This window comes from Eleutherodactylus coqui, chromosome 9 (genome assembly GCF_035609145.1).
Source record: "Eleutherodactylus coqui strain aEleCoq1 chromosome 9, aEleCoq1.hap1, whole genome shotgun sequence".
NCBI classification, from domain to species: domain Eukaryota; kingdom Metazoa; phylum Chordata; class Amphibia; order Anura; family Eleutherodactylidae; genus Eleutherodactylus; species Eleutherodactylus coqui.
The window spans coordinates 160,965,780-160,985,637 of record NC_089845.1 but is presented as its reverse complement, the minus strand read 5'-3'; the positions used below and the strand labels follow the sequence as shown (position 1 = coordinate 160,985,637).

Genomic DNA, 19,858 nt, shown 5'->3' with positions numbered 1-19,858 from the left:
CCACTAAGGCGGCACTATTGCTACTGGGGCCACTAAGGGGGTCACTATGACTACTGGGACCACTAAAGGGGTCACTATGACTACTGGGACCACTAAAGGGGTCACTATGACTACTGGGACCACTAAGGGGGTCACTAAGGCGGCACTATTACTACTGGGACCACTTAGGCTGCACTATTACTACTGGGACCACTAAGGCGGCACTATTACTACTGGGACCACTAAGGCAGCACTATTACTACTGGGACCACTAAGGCAGCACTATTACTACTGGGACCACTAAGACGGCACTATTACTACTGGGGCCACTAAGGCGGCACTATTACTACTGGGGCCACTAAGGCGGCACTATTACTACTGGGGCCACTAAGGCGGCACTATTACTACTGGGACAACTAAGGCGGCATTATTACTACTGGGACAACTAAGGCTGCACTATGACTACTGGGACCACTAAGGCGGCACTATGACTACTGGGGCCACTAAGGCGGCACTATGACTACTGGGGCCACTAAGGCGGCACTATTACTACTGGGGCCACTAAGGCGGCACTATTACTACTGGGGCCACTAAGGCGGCACTATTACTACTGGGGCCACTAAGGCGGCACTATTACTACTGGGGCCACTAAGGCGGCACTATTACTACTGGGGCCACTAAGGCGGCACTATGACTACTGGGACAACTAAGGCGGCACTATGACTACTGGGACAACTAAGGCGGCACTATGACTACTGGGACAACTAAGGCGGCACTATGACTACTGGGGCCACTTAGGCGGCACTATTACTACTGGGGCCACTAAGGCGGCACTATTACTACTGGGACAACTAAGGCGGCACTATTACTACTGGGGCCACTTAGGCGGCACTATTACTACTGGGGCCACTAAGGCGGCACTATTACTACTGGGGCCACTAAGGCGGCACTATTACTACTGGGGCCACTAAGGCGGCACTATTACTACTGGGACAACTAAGGCGGCACTATGACTACTGGGACCACTAAGGTGGCACTATTACTACTGGGGGCACTATTACTACTGAGGCCATTATTATGGCACTATTACTACTGGGGCCCCTAGGGGGGGGGGGGTCACTATAACTACTGGGACCACCAAGGAAGCACTATTACTACTGGGGCCACTATTACTACTGTGGCTACTAAAGCGGCACTATTACTACTGGGGCCACTATAGCGGCACTATTACTACTGGGGCAACTAAAGCGGCACTATTACTACTGAGGCCATTATTATGGCACTATTACTACTGGGGCCCCTGGGGGGGGGGTCACTATAACTACTTTGACCACTAAGGCAGCACTATTACTACTGGGGCCACTATTACTACTGGGGCTACTAAAGCAGCACTATTACTACTGGGGGCACTATTACTACTGGGGCTGCTAAAGCGGCACTATTACTACTGATGCCACTATTATGGCACTATTGGTACTGAGGCAGCACTATTACTACTGGGGCCACTAGGCGGGGGGGGGGGGGGTCACTATTACTTCTGGGGCCACTATTACTACTGTGGCAACTAAAGCGGCACTATTACTAATTGGGCCACTATTACTACTGGGGCCACTAAAGCGGCACTATTACTACTGGAACCACTGTTACTACTAGTGCCAGTATTACTACTGGGGCCACTAAGAGGGTCACTATGACTAATGGGGCCACTAAGGCGGCACTATTACTACTGGGACCACTAAGGGGGTCACTATTGCTAATGGGGCCACTAAGGCGGCACTATTGCTACTGGGGCCACTAAGGGGGTCACTATGACTACTGGGACCACTAAAGGGGTCACTATGACTACTGGGACCACTAAAGGGGTCACTATGACTACTGGGACCACTAAGGGGGTCACTAAGGCGGCACTATTACTACTGGGACCACTTAGGCTGCACTATTACTACTGGGACCACTAAGGCGGCACTATTACTACTGGGACCACTAAGGCAGCACTATTACTACTGGGACCACTAAGGCAGCACTATTACTACTGGGACCACTAAGACGGCACTATTACTACTGGGGCCACTAAGGCGGCACTATTACTACTGGGGCCACTAAGGCGGCACTATTACTACTGGGGCCACTAAGGCGGCACTATTACTACTGGGACAACTAAGGCGGCATTATTACTACTGGGACAACTAAGGCTGCACTATGACTACTGGGACCACTAAGGCGGCACTATGACTACTGGGGCCACTAAGGCGGCACTATGACTACTGGGGCCACTAAGGCGGCACTATTACTACTGGGGCCACTAAGGCGGCACTATTACTACTGGGGCCACTAAGGCGGCACTATTACTACTGGGGCCACTAAGGCGGCACTATTACTACTGGGGCCACTAAGGCGGCACTATTACTACTGGGGCCACTAAGGCGGCACTATGACTACTGGGACAACTAAGGCGGCACTATGACTACTGGGACAACTAAGGCGGCACTATGACTACTGGGACAACTAAGGCGGCACTATGACTACTGGGGCCACTTAGGCGGCACTATTACTACTGGGGCCACTAAGGCGGCACTATTACTACTGGGACAACTAAGGCGGCACTATTACTACTGGGGCCACTTAGGCGGCACTATTACTACTGGGGCCACTAAGGCGGCACTATTACTACTGGGGCCACTAAGGCGGCACTATTACTACTGGGACAACTAAGGCGGCACTATGACTACTGGGACCACTAAGGTGGCACTATTACTACTGGGACCACTAAGGCGGCACTGACTACTGGGGCCACTAAGGCGGCACTATTACTACTGGGGCCACTAAGGCGGCACTATTACTACTGGGGCCACAAAGGCGGCACTATTACTACTGGGGCCACTAAGGCGGCACTATGACTACTGGGACCACTAAGGCGGCACTATGACTACTGGGACCACTAAGGCGGCACTATGACTACTGGGACCACTTAGGCTGCACTACTACTACTGGGGCCACTAAGGCGGCACTATTACTACTGGGGCCACTAAGGCAGCACTATTACTACTGGGGCCACTAAGGCGGCACTATTACTACTGGGGCCACTAAGGCGGCACTATTACTACTGGGGCCACTAAGGCGGCACTATTACTACTGGGGCCACAAAGGCGGCACTATTACTACTGGGGCCACAAAGGCGGCACTATTACTACTGGGACCACTAAGGCGGCACTATTACTACTGGGGCCACAAAGGCGGCACTATTACTACTGGGGCCACAAAGGCGGCACTATTACTACTGGGGCCACTAAGGCAGCACTATTACTACTGGGGCCACTAAGGCGGCACTATTACTACTGGGGCCACTAAGGCGGCACTATTACTACTGGGGCCACTAAGGCGGCACTATTACTACTGGGGCCACAAAGGCGGCACTATTACTACTGGGGCCACAAAGGCGGCACTATTACTACTGGGACCACTAAGGCGGCACTATTACTACTGGGGCCACAAAGGCGGCACTATTACTACTGGGGCCACAAAGGCGGCACTATTACTACTGGGGCCACAAAGGCGGCACTATTACTACTGGGGCCATTTGCGGTTGGGGAGCACCATTACAAGTTGGAATGACCAAGGCACGAATAAACGCCATGATAAGCCGCGCCCCCATTTTCCGTTGGTCGGTATTTTCAGCGACTCCGATGCCGCCCCTACAGCCGCCGACCCCGCTCAGCGCACCGTTGGCGGTGTGTACGGGGCGCACTGCAGACGACCATCAGACGGTCCACACCATTTATTACGGTGGAGATATAATAACGCATCCGGTCATTGGGGGTTTGTGGGCATCGATTCTCCTCACGGAAAATTGTCGCTTACCACAATGTCCCCCGCTGCCGCCTGACCTCACTACGGGGCTCCTATAATATGTACATGGTAGTCACTGCTGACCTCACTACGGGGCTACTATAATATGTACATGGTAGTCACTGCTGACCGGGGACACTCCCTCTCACACGGCGGTACGAGGACGGGCGACCCTCAACCCTCCCTCATCGCCGGGTCCTGGCAACAACCGTTACCGCGTCATCTTATGCACCGGCTGTAACACCGCCCCGCGAGCTCCCCCGCGACCAATCAGCATTTAGTACTGGCTATGCCCCGCCCCTTCACTATAGACGGTTATAGCTTATCAATAGTGTGCACCGGCTGCAAGCCCGCCCACAGAGCTCAGCCGGCAACCTATCAGAGCTGAGCTTTACATCCGCCACGCCCACCCCCGTACACTGCTGCATATTAATGAACTGCGTCAACGGAAGGCCGAGGTGTCGGGAGAGGAGGCCGGTGCGGAGCTCCTCCTTCACGGGATATACACTTGTCAGCCGGCCGAGCCCTGCCTCTCCTATATATACCGCGGACACCGCGCCGGAGCGGCCTGATTACTGGGGATCCCAGTGCGTGTCACCTGCCCTCCCCACACAAGGCGGAGGACACCCCCTTTAATCCAACCATTTCCTGGCAGCAGAGCCCCCAGGTAGGAGCCTTCTGTTTCTTCCAGTACCTTCCATGACCCGCTACTGACCTCTCGGCTTCAGAGCTCGCACTCTAATATGCAGCGCTTGTCCGCAGAGCTGACACTCTTATTTTTGCAGCTGGATCTTTTCTCTTTTGCACCTGCGCATTGCAGAGCTTGCGATCTAATCGCCAGCCATTGCTGCAGAACTGGAAAACCCTCATTTGCACTTGTCTGCAGAGCTAGCAATCAAACACCTGCCTTCTAGGATTGGTCCTAGTCCATGGAGCTCACACTCTAATCCCTGCCCTTGTCTGTAGAGCTTGCACTTTATTCTATGACCTTGCGCTTGCCTGCAGAGCTTGCACTCTAATCCCTTTCCTGTCGTTTTCTGTATAGCATGCCTTCTAATGGCCACTGTTTTTTTTTTTTGTCTGCAGAGCTTGCACTCTAACTGTAGCCGGTGCACTGGTCTGCAGATCTTGTATTTTATGACCTTGCACTTGTCAGCAGAGCTTGCAGTCTTGTATTGCCTGAAGTGTGCCATCTGAGATAACCTGTCTAGTCTGCAGAGCTCACACTCTAATCCCTGCCAGTGCACTGGATCTTGTATTCTATGACCTTGCATTTGTCTACAGGGCTTGCACTCTAATCCCTCACCTCAGTTTGCCATCTAGATGTCACTCTACTTGTCTGTAGAGCTCACGCTCTAAGCATGGCTAATGCACTTGTCAGCAGAGCTTGCACTCTATAATCCCTTACCTGAGTTTATTTGCAAAATTGACCAATCAATTGATAGTGTGTTGTCTGCAGAGCTTGCACTCTAATCTTAGTGCACTTGTCTGCAGCTCTTGTATTCTGTGACCTTGCACTTGTCTGCAGAGCTTGCAATCTAATCTGTCAGTGAACTTCTCTGCAGATCTTGCAGTTTATTCCATGACCTTGCTACTCGCATGCAGAGCTTGCACTCTAATCCCTTACCAGAGTCTGTCTGCAAAGCTTGCTGTGTAAAGTGGCCTTGTGCTTGCCTGCAGAGCTGACACTCTGCTGTTCAGTAGTAGAGTTTAGGCTGTGTCATTACTGTTGCCCAAGGAGCTAGCACTCTTCCTAGTATGTGCCGACCTTCTAAGCTTGTGCTACTGTTTTTCAAGAGTTTTTTTGCAGGGTTTCCGCTTGGCTTGCCCTTGTCTGTAGAGCTTGCACTCTAACCTGTTGGTGATGTAGGCAGTGCTGCCCCTGCACTTCAGCACTACACCTCCCTCTGTGTATGGAGACTACAAGTCTCAGCAGACACTGTCTTGTCCTGTTTTATAACCCCTGCAGAGCCGCAGGACAGACATCCTGCTGATGGTTTCCAGAAGATCAGTTCTTGTATCTCATTGGGATCTGTAGGTCACTGAGCTTGGCAGCAGAGCTTGCAATCCTGGCTTTGTATAGTTGGTGCTATTGGGCAGAGTCGCTCATCTCCAGTCTCATTGGCTCCAGAACGTTGTCGTATCTCTAAACTGCCGGCTCACTTGGACACTCTTGTACTTGTTTCAAGTCGGATTTATTATTGTGCGGTCCGTTATTTGGCGCTGACGTATGTCACATGACCGGTATGTGTATAATATCCCGTATCAGACCCCAGCGGGGTCAACCTGCTACACAGTGAGATTAGATTCCCAGGAAGACCATGTTTATTGGGGGGTAGGGAAGGTGAAGGTGGAAGAGAGGAGGTGATGGGCGGCTTCCTTCAGAATGGTGGTCTTTGTGTGTCCCTTTTTTTTTTTTGTACAATGTCCCTGTAAGTCGACCTCTTTGAGAAGACCGCCCCTCATGTGATATGTACATTGGTATCACATGAGGGGCGGTCTTCTCAGAGAGGCCAATGTACATATCACATGAGGGGCGGTCTTCTCAGAGAGGCCAATGTACATATCACATGAGGGGCGGTCTTCTCAGAGAGGCCAATGTACATATCACATGAGGGGCGGTCTTCTCAGAGAGGCCAATGTACATATCACATGAGGGGCGGTCATCTCAGAGAGGCCAATGTACATATCACATGAGGGGCGGTCATCTCAGAGAGACCAATGTACATATCACATGAGGGGCGGTCATCTCAGAGAGGCCAATGTACATATCACATGAGGGGCGGTCTTCTCAGAGAGATGTACATTGGTCTCTTCTTTGAGAAGCCCATCCTGTAGAACCTGTTTAGTTGATCGTCCTAAGGAAGTTTCATTCTAGTTGTAAGGATGTCTAGTTGACATTGATCAGCTGAATTCTTCCTTGTACGGACCTTACTTTTGGTTGGGGGGAAGGGGAGGAGTGTTGTGTCCCTCAATGTGAGAGTCTTAGTTGACCACATGAGTCAAAGGAGTGGTAAGTAATTTTTACCTTTTTGGGTGGTCCACTACAAGGTTCTCCTACTGGCATGCGATGGAAGGTGGGGGTCATGGAGCCCTTAACCCCTTAGTGAGCGGCCTATTTTGCACCTTAAAGGGGTTGTCCCGCAGAAGCAAGTGGGGTTCAGCACTTCTGTATGGCCATATTAATGCACTTTGTAATATACATCGTGCATTAAATATGAGCCATACAGAAGTTATATACTTACCCCCTCCGGTTTTGGGGTCCCAACCAAAGCCGCCTTCTGCCTCGATTAGACGCATTTGCGCAGTCTGCTCTTCTGTCCCGTTGAGTGGGGCCGTTCCGGCGTGCTCGCGCCGCACAGGTTTTCTGCGCATGCGCAGACCAGCTCTCCGGCGCGAGCACGCCGGAGCGGCCCCATTCAATGGGACAGAAGAGCAGACTGCGCAAGCGCGTCTAATCAAGGAGAAGGATTCGGTCGTCGCCATGGAGACGAGGACGCCAACACCGGAGGGGGTAAGTGAATAACTTCTGTATGGCTCATATTTAATGCACGATGTATATTACAAAGTGCATTAATATGGCCATACAGAAGTGTATAACCCCACTTGCTGCCGCAGGACAACCCCTTTAAGGTGCAAGCCATTTTTTTTCGTTGTTGCATTGCTAGAGCCATAACTTGTGTGTGTGGGGGGGGGGGGGGTCTAGAGATTCCCCCACTTGTGTTTGAGTTTTCTCTTTACCCCATCAGTACAGATGGCACAATGCTTTCCTCCGTGGATCAGCGCCATTACTGCCGCACAAGGCTTATTACATCTTATCTTTGCACTATAAAACCTTTTATGCTCCAACACCCCGTCCTCGCCCCATCCTAAGGCCGAACCTTCTATCTGCCGACATCTGAGCTCTTTACGGTAAGAGTTGCAGGGTGTGTTGGCAGCGTGTAGCGGTACATGATGGGACTCATTGGTGGGTGTAAAATATATATATATATATATATATATATATATATATATATATATATATATATATATTTTCAAAAGAAAATCGGCAGTTCTGGTGTTTCGTTTTTACATTTTCACGGCTCTAAAGATGCCAAATGTCTTCATTACGGCCCATTATGATCGCGGTGACGCCTACTGGGTGCTGCTTTTTAAGCTGGATTCATTTTTATCTATTTTTTTTTTTCTTGCAGTTTGACATTTAACTTTTTGCACAATTTTAGTCCCTACTGGCGATTGTTCAGTCACTAGCGGTAGTTCATTGCATTACGTAGTGCCTTCTATTGGACTGCCAGAAGTGGCGTTTAATAGACTGAGTTACGTGATGGACGTGGAGGACTTTGTCAGGTTTCCAGCTGCCATGGGAACCCATTGGCACGTTGTGACAGAAGGAGCCCCCTCCCCCGTCATCTGCTTACATGCTACAGTTGCTGTTGATTGTGGCATGTAAGGGGTTAAGCTGCCAGGATCTGAGGTGTCTCTGCTCCTGGCCATTAGAGCAGGAGCCTGGCTGTCAGCAATCGGCTGAGCTGCTGCCTTAAGAAGTGCAGGTTTAAAGCCCATTAGTGAGGTCAGTAACCCCCCCCCCCCCCCCCCCCCCAATATATAGATTTGCGTATTCCAATATCTCACTAGCAGCAAAGATCGCAGTTCATCTGCCACATTGGCGGGGTTCTTCGGACTGATATCACCAAAGCCAAATGTGTTGAGAAGAGCGAAGTCTGAAGACCATTCAGGGAGGAGATGATGATCTATTGGGACTCAGAATGGCGGTCTTCAAAAGCTATTTTGTGAAATGACCCCCCTTTGAGAAGACCACCCCTCACATTTATGTAGACTGGCCTCCTTGAGAGGACCACCCTGTAGAAGACCACTTTTCGTGTTTTTGGTTGATTGTCCAAAAGAACTTCCCCTATATTTGTGAGGATATTCCAATGACTGCTTCACTGCAGGGACTCCATTTTTGGTCGGGCTGTAGTGATGTTGGGGTGTCTGTTTTGTCCCTCAATGTGAGGCTCTCAGTTGACAATGGGAGTCAAAGGAGTGAAAAGTAATCGGTACCCTTGGGTGGTCCACTAGTAGGTTCTCTCACTGGCCTGAAATGCAAGGTTGGGTTATGGGGCCCTTAAAGGGGTTCTTGAAGACCCTTTTAGTTTGGCTAGGGGATTCAGTGTTTTTAAAGGGCCACAGTTTTTATTTTTATTCATTTACTACGTAGCCATACCCTAGTATGGTTTCTTCCGTCAGTTACTGATGATCGCACAGATATAATAGAGGAGATCACAACTAATCTTCCTTACTGTATACTTATTGGCTGTAGCTCATTTAGCTGAACATAGAAGGCACACGTGGTATAGTCCCAGCTAATGCTGTGCTGAAGATGTGAAACAAAGTAAAAAATCTCAGCATCAACATGACGCCTGACAAGCATCAGACAGGGGGCTGCACTGCAGAAAAGTGACTGGAATATACTGAGAAGACCTCCAGAGTGACAGGCAAAGTGTTTTCACCAGAATGGCCCTTTTTAAAGATATTTAAAAACTCCTATTGTCCGGCTGGTTCGGTTCTAGAAGCTTCTGCAGCGGTCGTATGGTAGTCAGTTTTCACATGACCACTGCAGCCAATTGCTGTCCTTAGTGGTCACATGCCGTTCATGCACACATGAGCATTGAGGACAGTGATTGGTTGCAGCGATGATGGCACACGACTGCAGCAGGAGTTACTTGACTGATGGTACGAGACCAGTGGGACATGTAAGTGGCCCTCAGACCTGCCCAGGTGTGTGGTCCACCTCGAAGAGCACATCTTGTTTTTACATGTACGACACTACTTCTAGTAATCCACTTGCCTTCCCTTTGAAATCCGCCTCCAACTATGTTGTGTAGCTCCCCTTGTGGACTTGTACAGAACATGTAGGTCCCTTTAAGCAGATCTAATGAGTTTGTCCTACGTACGGATGGTATACACCTGTCACTGGCTAGTTATAGAACCTGTACTCGCTGTCGCCTGGTGGTCCCTCTCCTGAGCCGCCCATCTAACTGCGGACACTCGTAGAGGAAGGAGTGACCCTATATCATGCAAGGACTAGGTGGTCCTGTGCGATCCTCCTCCTTCATATACATGCATATAGATTTTAGTTTTTTTTTCTCTCCCCCCTCCTCGCTTCCCATGAGCCGGCCGCTCGCATGTAACTGGCCGCCGCTGTACCACCGGCCCGGATTAGTATTTCTACCTGTCCTATTGGCCTGGCGCCCCGTGATGGCCGGTATAAAGCATTGTGGTTCTATATTGCTATCTTGTTACTTTATCACTGTTGATACATTGTTATGTTGTTGTTACATTGTTGTTTTAGTGTCTCCGTTGTTACATTGTTCTCTTTTACCTTTTTATGTTGGTATATCGCACTTTCTGCCAGGTCTTACGATCTAATTACATGTAGAGTTGAGTTTGTCATCCAGCACGATCCTGCCAAACCCATTGGGACTGCAGACTGTAGCTGTAGCTCTGCTCCATCTGCACGTGGCGGTGCGCTCTGCTGCACGGTGCTATGCCCACCATTTGTCGCATTTCCTGCGGTGGCTCTCGGCAGCCCCGTGCTCGCCTCTACACGCCGAGTCTGACGGCGCCTCCTCTCTGCAGCACTAACGTTAATGGTGTTATTGCTGATTCAAGGTTACGAAGTACACGGCTCCAGCTGCGAGTCCTGTTAACCCTTTGCGCGCTGCACGTGTAGTTCATCCTTGTTGATGCGGCTTACCGCAGCGTTAGGTGGGTCGATCTTTACCGTATGTAATGTTGGTTGCTATTAGATACAGATCGTGTCTGCGACAGAAGCCGATGACCTTGAGAGCGAAATCCCTCGTGAAACTCGCTTCTGTGTAATCTTCACCGTCCTGCGGTTCCTGTCCTACGTGCTGAAGGCGGCGACTGATTTATTACAATGGGTATCGGCTGCCTATAAAGGGGTTGGCGCCCGATAAACCGCACGGACGGCACCGCATTGCGCCGTATAAACGTAGCGGGGAGAGTTGGAGGTCTGACGGGTTTCTTGTGTTTTCCGTGTACTAATGACTACTCTGAACCCTAGAATTAGGATTCTATAGGAACCTGTACTTGAGTTTGGGCCGGACGAGGCACGGAGTGCTGCCTGCGGTGACTAAATGCTTCTATTAGTTCAGTCCTCAGATATTTGCGCAGGTGAGGCATCGCATTTTATCCTAGCCATCACCTGGGAACCAGTCGCACCTCATACCTCTGTTCTGTGACTCAGTACCAGCAAGGCTGGCTTCACACAGGACGGAATGTCCGCAGCGAGACCGCATGGAAACGACGCAAGATTTCTGCAGCGGAAAGGCTGCTTCAAAACCTGCGCCATTTGGTTTTGAAGCAGCCTTTCAGCCTGTATTCCGCTGCAAAAATCTCCTATAGAAAGAAGAAAGTCCGTAGCGTAAACGGCGCCAAAACTGACACGCCGCAGATTTGAATTCCATGCAGCTTGTTGGTTTCCGCGTGGCTTTTCTGCAACGTGTGAATGAGGTTTTTACAAATCCCGTCCACTTTGCTGCTGAGTCTCGGCTTTAAAAATGCAGTGGAGTTTCCGTGCAGAGCGTCCGCGCGGCAATTCCGCTTCGTGTGAACTCGGCCATAACATATCGCTACTCGCACTCCCTAAATGCGTCACTGAGACGTATTGGTCCCTGTCCAGGCTGAGGGTCCCTGTCCAGGCTGAGGGTCCCTGTCCAGGCTGAGGGTCCCTGTCCAGGCTGAGGGTCCCTGTCCAGGCTGAGGGTCCCTGTCCAGGCTGAGGGTCCCTGTCCATGTTTGGACCCTCCAGGAGCCACAGGAGCGAGTACTTCTACGGGCACAACCGAAAACTCTCAATAGCTGTCCGGTACAGCGCCAAAGTTCACTTTCAAGTTGTAACGTGCTTTTATTTGCTGGGAGGATGATGGGTGTAGTATTTGTGCGTATCTGTGCTGTGGTTTCCATCATTCATCGGATACCAGTGATGCCCAACGGACCCCATTTATAATGGACTGTAATCGGAAGAATGGCGCCGCACGCTCACTACTGTTCCCGGCAAGCACAGTATAAGAAAATCTCCAACAGATGGTACTTACAGAGCGCCAAACTCAGATGTGACTGTACATGCTGGGTTGTTTGCTACAGTGTGCCAGTGCAGAGGAAACCATCCCGGATGAAATCCAAGAGCGCAGCATGTTGCGCTCAAGTCATCTGGGAAAATGGAGGGCGTAGGCGAAGCAAGACGGATCCCGTTCTAGTCAGTGGGGTCTATGGCATCTTCTGGTTCCCTCTTAGGATGGATCTCTTCTGTTTTGTGGTTCTGTCTGGAGCGGATGGTCTACACCGGATACAACTGTAACAAATCCTCAGCTGCAAGCTTGTTCCCATTCACTAACAGCAAGCGGGGATATTAGAAGCTGTGAGGCTGATGCTTGTAGTGCTGGATGGCTTTAGGAAAGGGCTGCACTCCGGCGGAGGTCCAGGCTGAACACGGACAGTAAAGAACGATCCTAACTAATTACACAAGTTATTAGTGGGAAACCCAGACCCCAAAATAAGTGTGCGGACGGATGGATCTTGGGGAACAAACCCTTTAACCTGGCCATCAGGCTTCCACATCTACAGGTTGGGACCCCCACCAGTCCTGAGAATTGGGGTCCACAATGAAGGCAGCCATGGTTGCACGTTTGCCACTGCATTGCTTTCGAAGGACCCGCCGGAGATGGCAGAGTTCAAGCATTCTTCGGTGGTCCCATGGAATCAAATGGAGGGGTATCGTACATGTGCAACCAGGATTGATGAGGGGACTTCTGGTCAGACCCCCACTGAACAGCAAATTATCCCCTAAACATAAGAGGGGATAACTTTTTGTTTTTTTGGGGCAATCAATTTTTAAGTGGATTTCTCTGGAGTTGGATATTGAGGCCTATACTAAGGATAGATCATCAAATCAGCGGGGGATCTGGCTCTCGACACCCACCCATCAACTTATCAGAGAGGCTGTGATGCTTGCCTTAGCGCCGCTGCCTCTTCTCAGGCATAGAACGTCAAGTAAATGGGACTGAGCTGCAGTACCAGGCACTACCACTACAAAATGTATAGCAGTGAACAGACAGCCATGCTCACGTAAGTGTAACGGACCCCTCAAACAGCTGATCATTGGGGATCCCATGCTTTGCCCCCCTACTGCTTAGATATTGATGACCTGTTTTGTCTATTTTAGTACTAGAAATCCCCTTAAAAGCCATCTTCCACAAGTTGATGGCTGCTTGTGCCCCCTTTGCTGGTGTCGGTGAAAGTTGACTTTGCCCTGCTACAAGACTGTCCCCATTTCCAAGAAGTTTGGATCCATTCTTGATGCTGACTTTGAAAAACAAAACCCCAAACCCCACACCGTCAAATATGGCCGCCTTCTCCATACATGGGTGACAGTGCACTGTAATATTTAACACTTCGCTGCTGTTGCTTACTCACTTCTTGCCTGCCGATGACACTTCCCAGAATCCTGTGCCGTCAGGCCGTATATTCAATGGAAGAAGCAATTATATTTTCTGTTAACATTTCGGCACGTCTGCACCCAGCTGGCACCTTGTCTATGTGCCAGGAGGTGGCAGCGGAGCCGGGAGCTGCCCTTCCTATGTGCCCCTGTGCTTATGGCGTCTGTAAGGCATCGCTATCGTAGCTTCCCAAAATACTGCAAGCTTTACCTACTACTCCAAATGTGGCGTAATACAATCCCTGCAGAAGTAGGTCAGCAGACGGGCCACCGAGTGTTGATGTTGTGGCTTTTTTTGGATTGTTTGTTCTGGCAGTCGCTTGCAGTTTGTATTACTTCAGATCGCCTGCTGATGGCTTTGTGCCGGACCGGTACTTCTGCAACGCATTCCTTCTGTTAAAGTGACCCTCCAGGCCTGGGACTAAACTTGGGGGTAATATCAGCTATTGCCCTGCTGGTTGGCTGCGGATCTGCCTGTTCCTGCCCCCCCACCCCCCTTTTCCAAGATGGCTTCTGCGCTGCTGTTACTATTCACTGCATGCTGCTTTCGGATTGGCCGCACTGCTCACGTGAATAGCACTGGCCAATCAGAGCAGTATGTAATGTCTTAGACTACCGATGCATGACCAGTGCTCAGCGCGGCCATCCTGGAAGAGTGAAGGAGGACCCCAAGAAGAGATGTAGAGGGCAGAAGGCAAGCTGTAAAGCCTATGCGACTCGTGAAAAAAAGGAACGGCTGCGGTATCTTTAAAGGGCATCTGTCCTCGCCAAACTTTGTGGATCTCGCAGTTGAGGGCGTGGGGGGGGGGGGGGGGGGGGTTCATGGAACTGCTTTTTATACCTGCTGGGACCCTCGTTCCCGCACGGTGCCCCCAAGACATTAGCATGTGCTGACATCGGCACTCGGACAGCCTTTTGTAAACCTTCCATTCGTTCGTATGACACCTTGTGCGCACGCAGCCTTGCGAAAGGAGTTGAGCATGTGCTAACCTCTCAGGTGCACAGCCCTAGAACAGGGGTCTCGGGGTATAAAGGGCAGCTCCCCAGACCCCACATAACGGTTAATGGGGACCAATGGGTATGACAGATGCCCTTTTAAATGGGTCCAAAGCAAGTTACAAAATTCTGACTCCTAAAAGGGGAGGGGGTCATTACTTTTAGGTCGCCTGCAGACGAGCGGGTCGGATCCGTCGAGAATTCTCACCGTGGGACCCGACCCGAGTGCCTGCAGAGAGCAGCGCGTACCCACCCGCGCCCGGCGGCCCCGGCTCTTTCATGTGCGGGCAGCCGGCGCATGCGCAGACCAGAGCCGGCGGCCAGGTGAGGGACGTATCTGTGCGAGGCTCTGCGAGCCCTGCACAAAAATAGGACATGCCACGGATTGGCCGCGGCCGTCTGCATAGGAGTGCGTATTGTAATGCAGGCTTTGAGCGGCGGAAATCCCGCGGGATTTCCGCCCATGTGCAGGCGGCCTAAGGGTGTGGTCCTATGCTGCCTGTGGCCGACTGCCACATGGGATAATGGGTAGAAGTCGGTCAGCAGTCATGTTCTGGCCATTGGCTGTTGCAGTAGGATGGGACCGTACCCCAATGACATTACTTAAAGGCTTTTAATCTGGGGGGTATATCTGTCCATTTGCACCCCAATTTCTTCAGCGATATAATAGTAATATATCTTCTGGTAGGATTTTGGGGGCCAATCTAGGACACAGACTAGAAAGTCAGACACTTACTAACTCTGCTGCCTATGCAATATAACCCCATATGGATATTGTTCACATCAGTCCCCATCTCCATTGAGGCATGTGCAACCAAAGTACTCAGAGGAAACTCATGGAAGCATGTTCCTTTCAGGTTACCCTTGTTGGATTTGAACCCAGGACCCCAGCGCTGCAAGGCAATGGTGCTAACCACTGAGCAAAACTTGGAAGTCTTCCAGCACTCAAACCTATAGCTAAAACTTTTTAGCTTTTATTCCATACTAATAAAAGGCAACAATACAGGAGCAAGAGGTTAAAATAGCGTGCTTCTTACACGTTTCAAGCTTGAACAACTCGGGCTTGAAACGTGTAAGAGGCGCTCTTTTTAGCTCTTGCTCCTTTTGCTATGATATTGCCTGTGACTGGAGCGTTCATTGCTTTCCCTGCACCTCCAGTTTATGACTGCCATTGATGGTGATGACCTGGCCTGATGTCAGTTTGAGCCACCGTGCTGACCAGAAGGCCCTTAGTATGATCCCGAGTGGTCCACAAACTTCATGGTAGGACCAGAGCTCCCTTGTGCTTTTGCCTCTGGGGTTGGGGCCAATGGGAGTGAATACGTTCTCTGTATGATGTCCATGCCGTATAATGAGTGATAAATATATAAAGGCGTCTTTATGTTAGTTTGTCCTCAGATCCTCATAAGACGTTGCGTGAAACCTTTGTGGCCCTAGAACTTCAGACAATGCCGTACAGTTAATGTGATGTAAATGGCAACATACCGGAACGTTCCTAGATGGTTTTCCCGAACACGTGAAAGCTTCATGGCATTCTGGAGTCCATTCTTTCCGGTTCGTGTGCATTATTTGGCTCCATCTGCTCTGGCACGGCAGCGGTTAATACTTGGAATACTATTTAGCAAAAAGATGGCATCATCAGATTTCCTCATCGGGGCCGGGCGGCACATGACTGCACACAGCGCACAGTTCCCCTTCTCACTTGCTGGCCCACGCAGAAAATTGGGTTGGAGGATTCTGTAGCCACAGGGCTAAGCAATCCTCCCTCCCAAAAATCTGCAGTCAGTTGTGGCGGGTTTATTTAATTTTTTTTTTTTTGTTACTGCAAGTCAAATGAGCTCCACTTGCAAAAGAGGAAATGGCTAACGGCAATCTGCTGGCTGGGGGCGACTTAGTGCAGCCTGAAATGCGTGACTGCTCCATTCTGTATGCTTGCCTCAAGAACGCCTCTTTGGCTGGATGGGGTGCTGGACTTGTTCCCGGTAGTCTAGAGCATGGAGGGTAAATGGAATGTGCTAGTGAAGCCCAAAACGCGTGAGAACCACGATTGTTTTATGCTTTGTTATGCTATAAATTGGACATGCAAGCGCTGACCAAATCCTTCGTCCTCCACAATCTAGATAATGAGTAATGCCGCTTGTGGTGGGTAAAACCACCGCATTTTAGGAACCGTAACTGAGAGTGCCGTACGTGGCCCCTATGGTTCTACTGAACACAATCGGATCTCTATAGAGCCTGTGATGATCTGCCTTCTAGAGATGCTATAATGCTGCCATATTCTGCTGTAAAACAGTCCTAAGAGTTGCCGTAGTCTGAAACGCGTCAGTGGGCAGCAACATGGCAGAGGTGTGGGTCAAGCAATGGACTGGTATGTAATGTGTTCTGTGTGGCAGATCTCCCCTTTTTTGGGCCTGTAGAACTCTTCATTCTGGTTTGTGGTTGGGATTTCGGAACGATGGTGATCACTGACACCTGGGGCCCATGCGTACCGTCACATGGTCATCCGTGAGAATACACCTTTTTACTTCAAAAAATGGATGAAAATGTGATCATAGGGTACATATAACGTTTTTGACCAGTTATGCAGCCCATCCCCATCCACAGATGCCCAATGGCTCTCTATGGGCTGATTGAACTGCGGATCACACGCGTGGGTGACATGCGCAGATTTTGCAACTCAATTATGCCCATGGCAGTGAGGCTTAAATGTCCCAGGAGCCCCTGCAGGAACAGCGTGTGACCACTGAGACTAGTAATGGGTTCTAGCAGTTATGGTTAACGTGATTCCGCCATCCGGGACCTCATGGGACCACAGCGGATTAAGTATATTGGATTTTTCGCACTCTATTTATACAGTAATCTGCACGCCACCAAACTTCTGCCAACCCCTTTAAAAGTAGCGCTCCACTGACAAGAAGCAGAGACCCTGAACATGGGGCAGAATTGAAATGCAAAGTATAGTAGAAAGTTGCAGAACTTCTTTGTACAAGGTTTACAATTGGCCAGGCGCCATCTATGTCCAACCTGTAAACTTTGGCTGGGCCAGCCGGCCATGTAATGTGTGGATGGGTCTCCCGACGCCCCAATGGTAGATGTCCGCCCGCAGAGAAGCATTGGGCTGTTGGCTTTCATCTGCTGTTGGAGAGCCACTATCAGAAGGCTCCTCAATCAAAGCCCACGGCGGCTCAGTATGGTGTATGTGAGGAATTGGGGTAGATGGCGTTCAGCTGCCAGCAATCTAATCTATATAGCAGCCTGAGATGTTTTGGGTGGATAGTACCACATGGACCTCTGGACTGTAGCCTGCAGGTTCTAGGCCCGTGGAGAAGGAAGAAAAAAACCTAGTGTGGATATGGTATCGTTTCTCCTTAGGGGAGAGCACCTAGTGAGGAGATTTGTAAAGCCATGCAATCTCCTCTGGGAAATATGCAAATCTACAGATGGCACCACCTATTGGAAGGCAGCATTCCTGCAAGTCACTGTCAGACCTTTTAACAAGCCTTGTAGCAATAACTGGAAATATGTCCTGCTTTTTATTTGCATATTTTCCAGCTGTCACATCCTATTTGGCAAAGAGGACTTTGGGTCTCTATCGGTCATCCAGGACCCCAGCCTCACATCCCCCTATAGCGGCACCACTGGTGTCTTCTATAGCCCCTGTGACCTCCTAGTTGGAGGTACATTATCCTGGGGGTGTTAATGGGGCATTGGGAGTCGCCCTGATGGGGTGCTGTTGACTTGGTCATGCTTGGGCTTGTTGGATGGTTGGTCAGCACATTCCTGGCAGCACACACGTGTCTGACCCGTGTCACTGTGGAGGAATGCAGGCGACAGCCTGACAGCGGTGAATGTGCTGCGTTGGCAATTACCTCCCGGTGTGTCAGGAATGACAAGGCCTCACGTTCACCTTCATCGTGGACTACAAAGTCATGAGTCCATCCGGTTGACTATTACTCCTGGTTCTAGGCATGCTGGGTGACAACCAATATGGTGTCCACTTTGGCTTCCTCCGTGTCCATTTTGACTTTCCCGTGCTCTGGAGTTGCAGGCCTACCTTGTTAAAGAGCGATGACGGAGTAACGTCGCCAACTCTCAGGACAGGTTCACACGACCGGATAGGAATTGCAGATTCCGCGAGCGCTTGATCCGTGGTAATACATGGGCCAATCGGATGCATTGGATTACACAATTCTGTGGGTCAGAATTGCGTAATCCGCTCGCAGAAAACGGAACGCAGCATGTTCTATTTTACCATGTAATCCGTGACTTTGCGTTTGGCTGCTGGTACCCGTGTCATCGCAAAGCAATGGCGCAGGAAGTATAAACTTGGACCGTATTTGCCGGAGCGGGTGCTGCAATCCATCGCACTCGTAAACCTGCCATTTTTCTGCTAATGCATCGCTGCACATGGGATCCCCCGCCTTCAGACGTGTGAAAATTGCGTGATTCAGAGGGAAGAATAAACGCATCGCACTCACGTGAAAATCCCATTTACATGTTCATGATGGGCAACTTTTTTTATTTTTCTCCTGTTGAAGATAACGGGGCTCACGTGTAAATTAACCCCTGAAGTCAGCAGGATATTTTCCCGTGCGAGCGCTGTTCGTATCGCAGTTGGACAGAACACACATGACTACTTGTCCCTTGCGAGTCCCGCCTTCGTTCTGCCGTGTTATGTGGCAATGCTCTCTGCTACTCCTGTAGAATTACCGTTCAGGTGTCAGGAAAGCTGGGTCCCCGTGACGGCCGTCCTACGGATGATCACCCAGCTCTTCTGCTACCACTACAAACTTGCTCTGGGGGCTCTGCTCCACCGCCGGTCGTCCGGCTGCTCGTGGAGGGGGTTGCTGGTCGTGTCCGCAGCTATTGTGCTGCAGTGCAGATGTATTCGCTGCCGGGCCCAGGCGATGCTCTGCAGGACACACGGCCGCTCTGCAGACTATTGCACACCGTCTCTGCAGCCGCAGCTACTCTCACATCTGTGCAGGATGCAAAACGAAGGCTGCTTCCCTGTAAGATCCGATTTCTTGTGCGACGTCATTAAGTGATCCGTTCGCCTCTTTTTTGCAGTGCGGCACCATTATGTGTCGTTAACGCATCTGTTAAGGGCGTCTCTTGCGGCCCCAACACCCGGGAGCAGAGAAAAGAGCTTGGCTGCAGTTGTTCTTGTGCTCCATTCACAGACAAAGCTGCATTGAAAGTTCATTTTATGGCCGGGCTGCCTGCTGACACTATATCTCAGGAGCTGCGCTCCCATCGCTGAGCATTTCATTATAGTACACCCTCTAGTGTCATGTCCAACCCGTTATTACCCATGATGCACTTTTCCCGCAGGGCTATACAGACACAATGGAGGTATACGGGCCCCGACCTGACGGCGGTCTGCTGTTTACGCAAGATAATTACACCCTTGGAGTTCTTGAAAACATAACATTGTGTCACGTGTCACTTTAATAGCCGTCGGGCCTCATACGGTATGTTTCACGCGCTGCGGCTGTTCAACAAGCCCAAGCCTGT

At 50.5% G+C, this 19,858-nt stretch overlaps 1 protein-coding gene across 2 annotated transcripts in view; it reads left to right on the top strand.

Annotated features, from left to right (window-relative positions):
- Positions 1-4,266: 4,266 nt before the first annotated feature.
- Positions 4,267-19,858, top strand: part of SLC45A4 (solute carrier family 45 member 4) — a 93,209-nt gene continuing 77,617 nt past the window's right edge. Inside the window, exon 1 of one of the 2 annotated variants that reach the window (XM_066578741.1) lies at positions 4,267-4,492. The gene's annotated coding sequence lies outside the window, so the exon portion shown is untranslated. Of the gene's footprint in view, positions 4,493-6,756; positions 6,839-19,858 lie in introns of those variants that run through there. The other variant, XM_066578742.1, reaches the window with a different exon arrangement.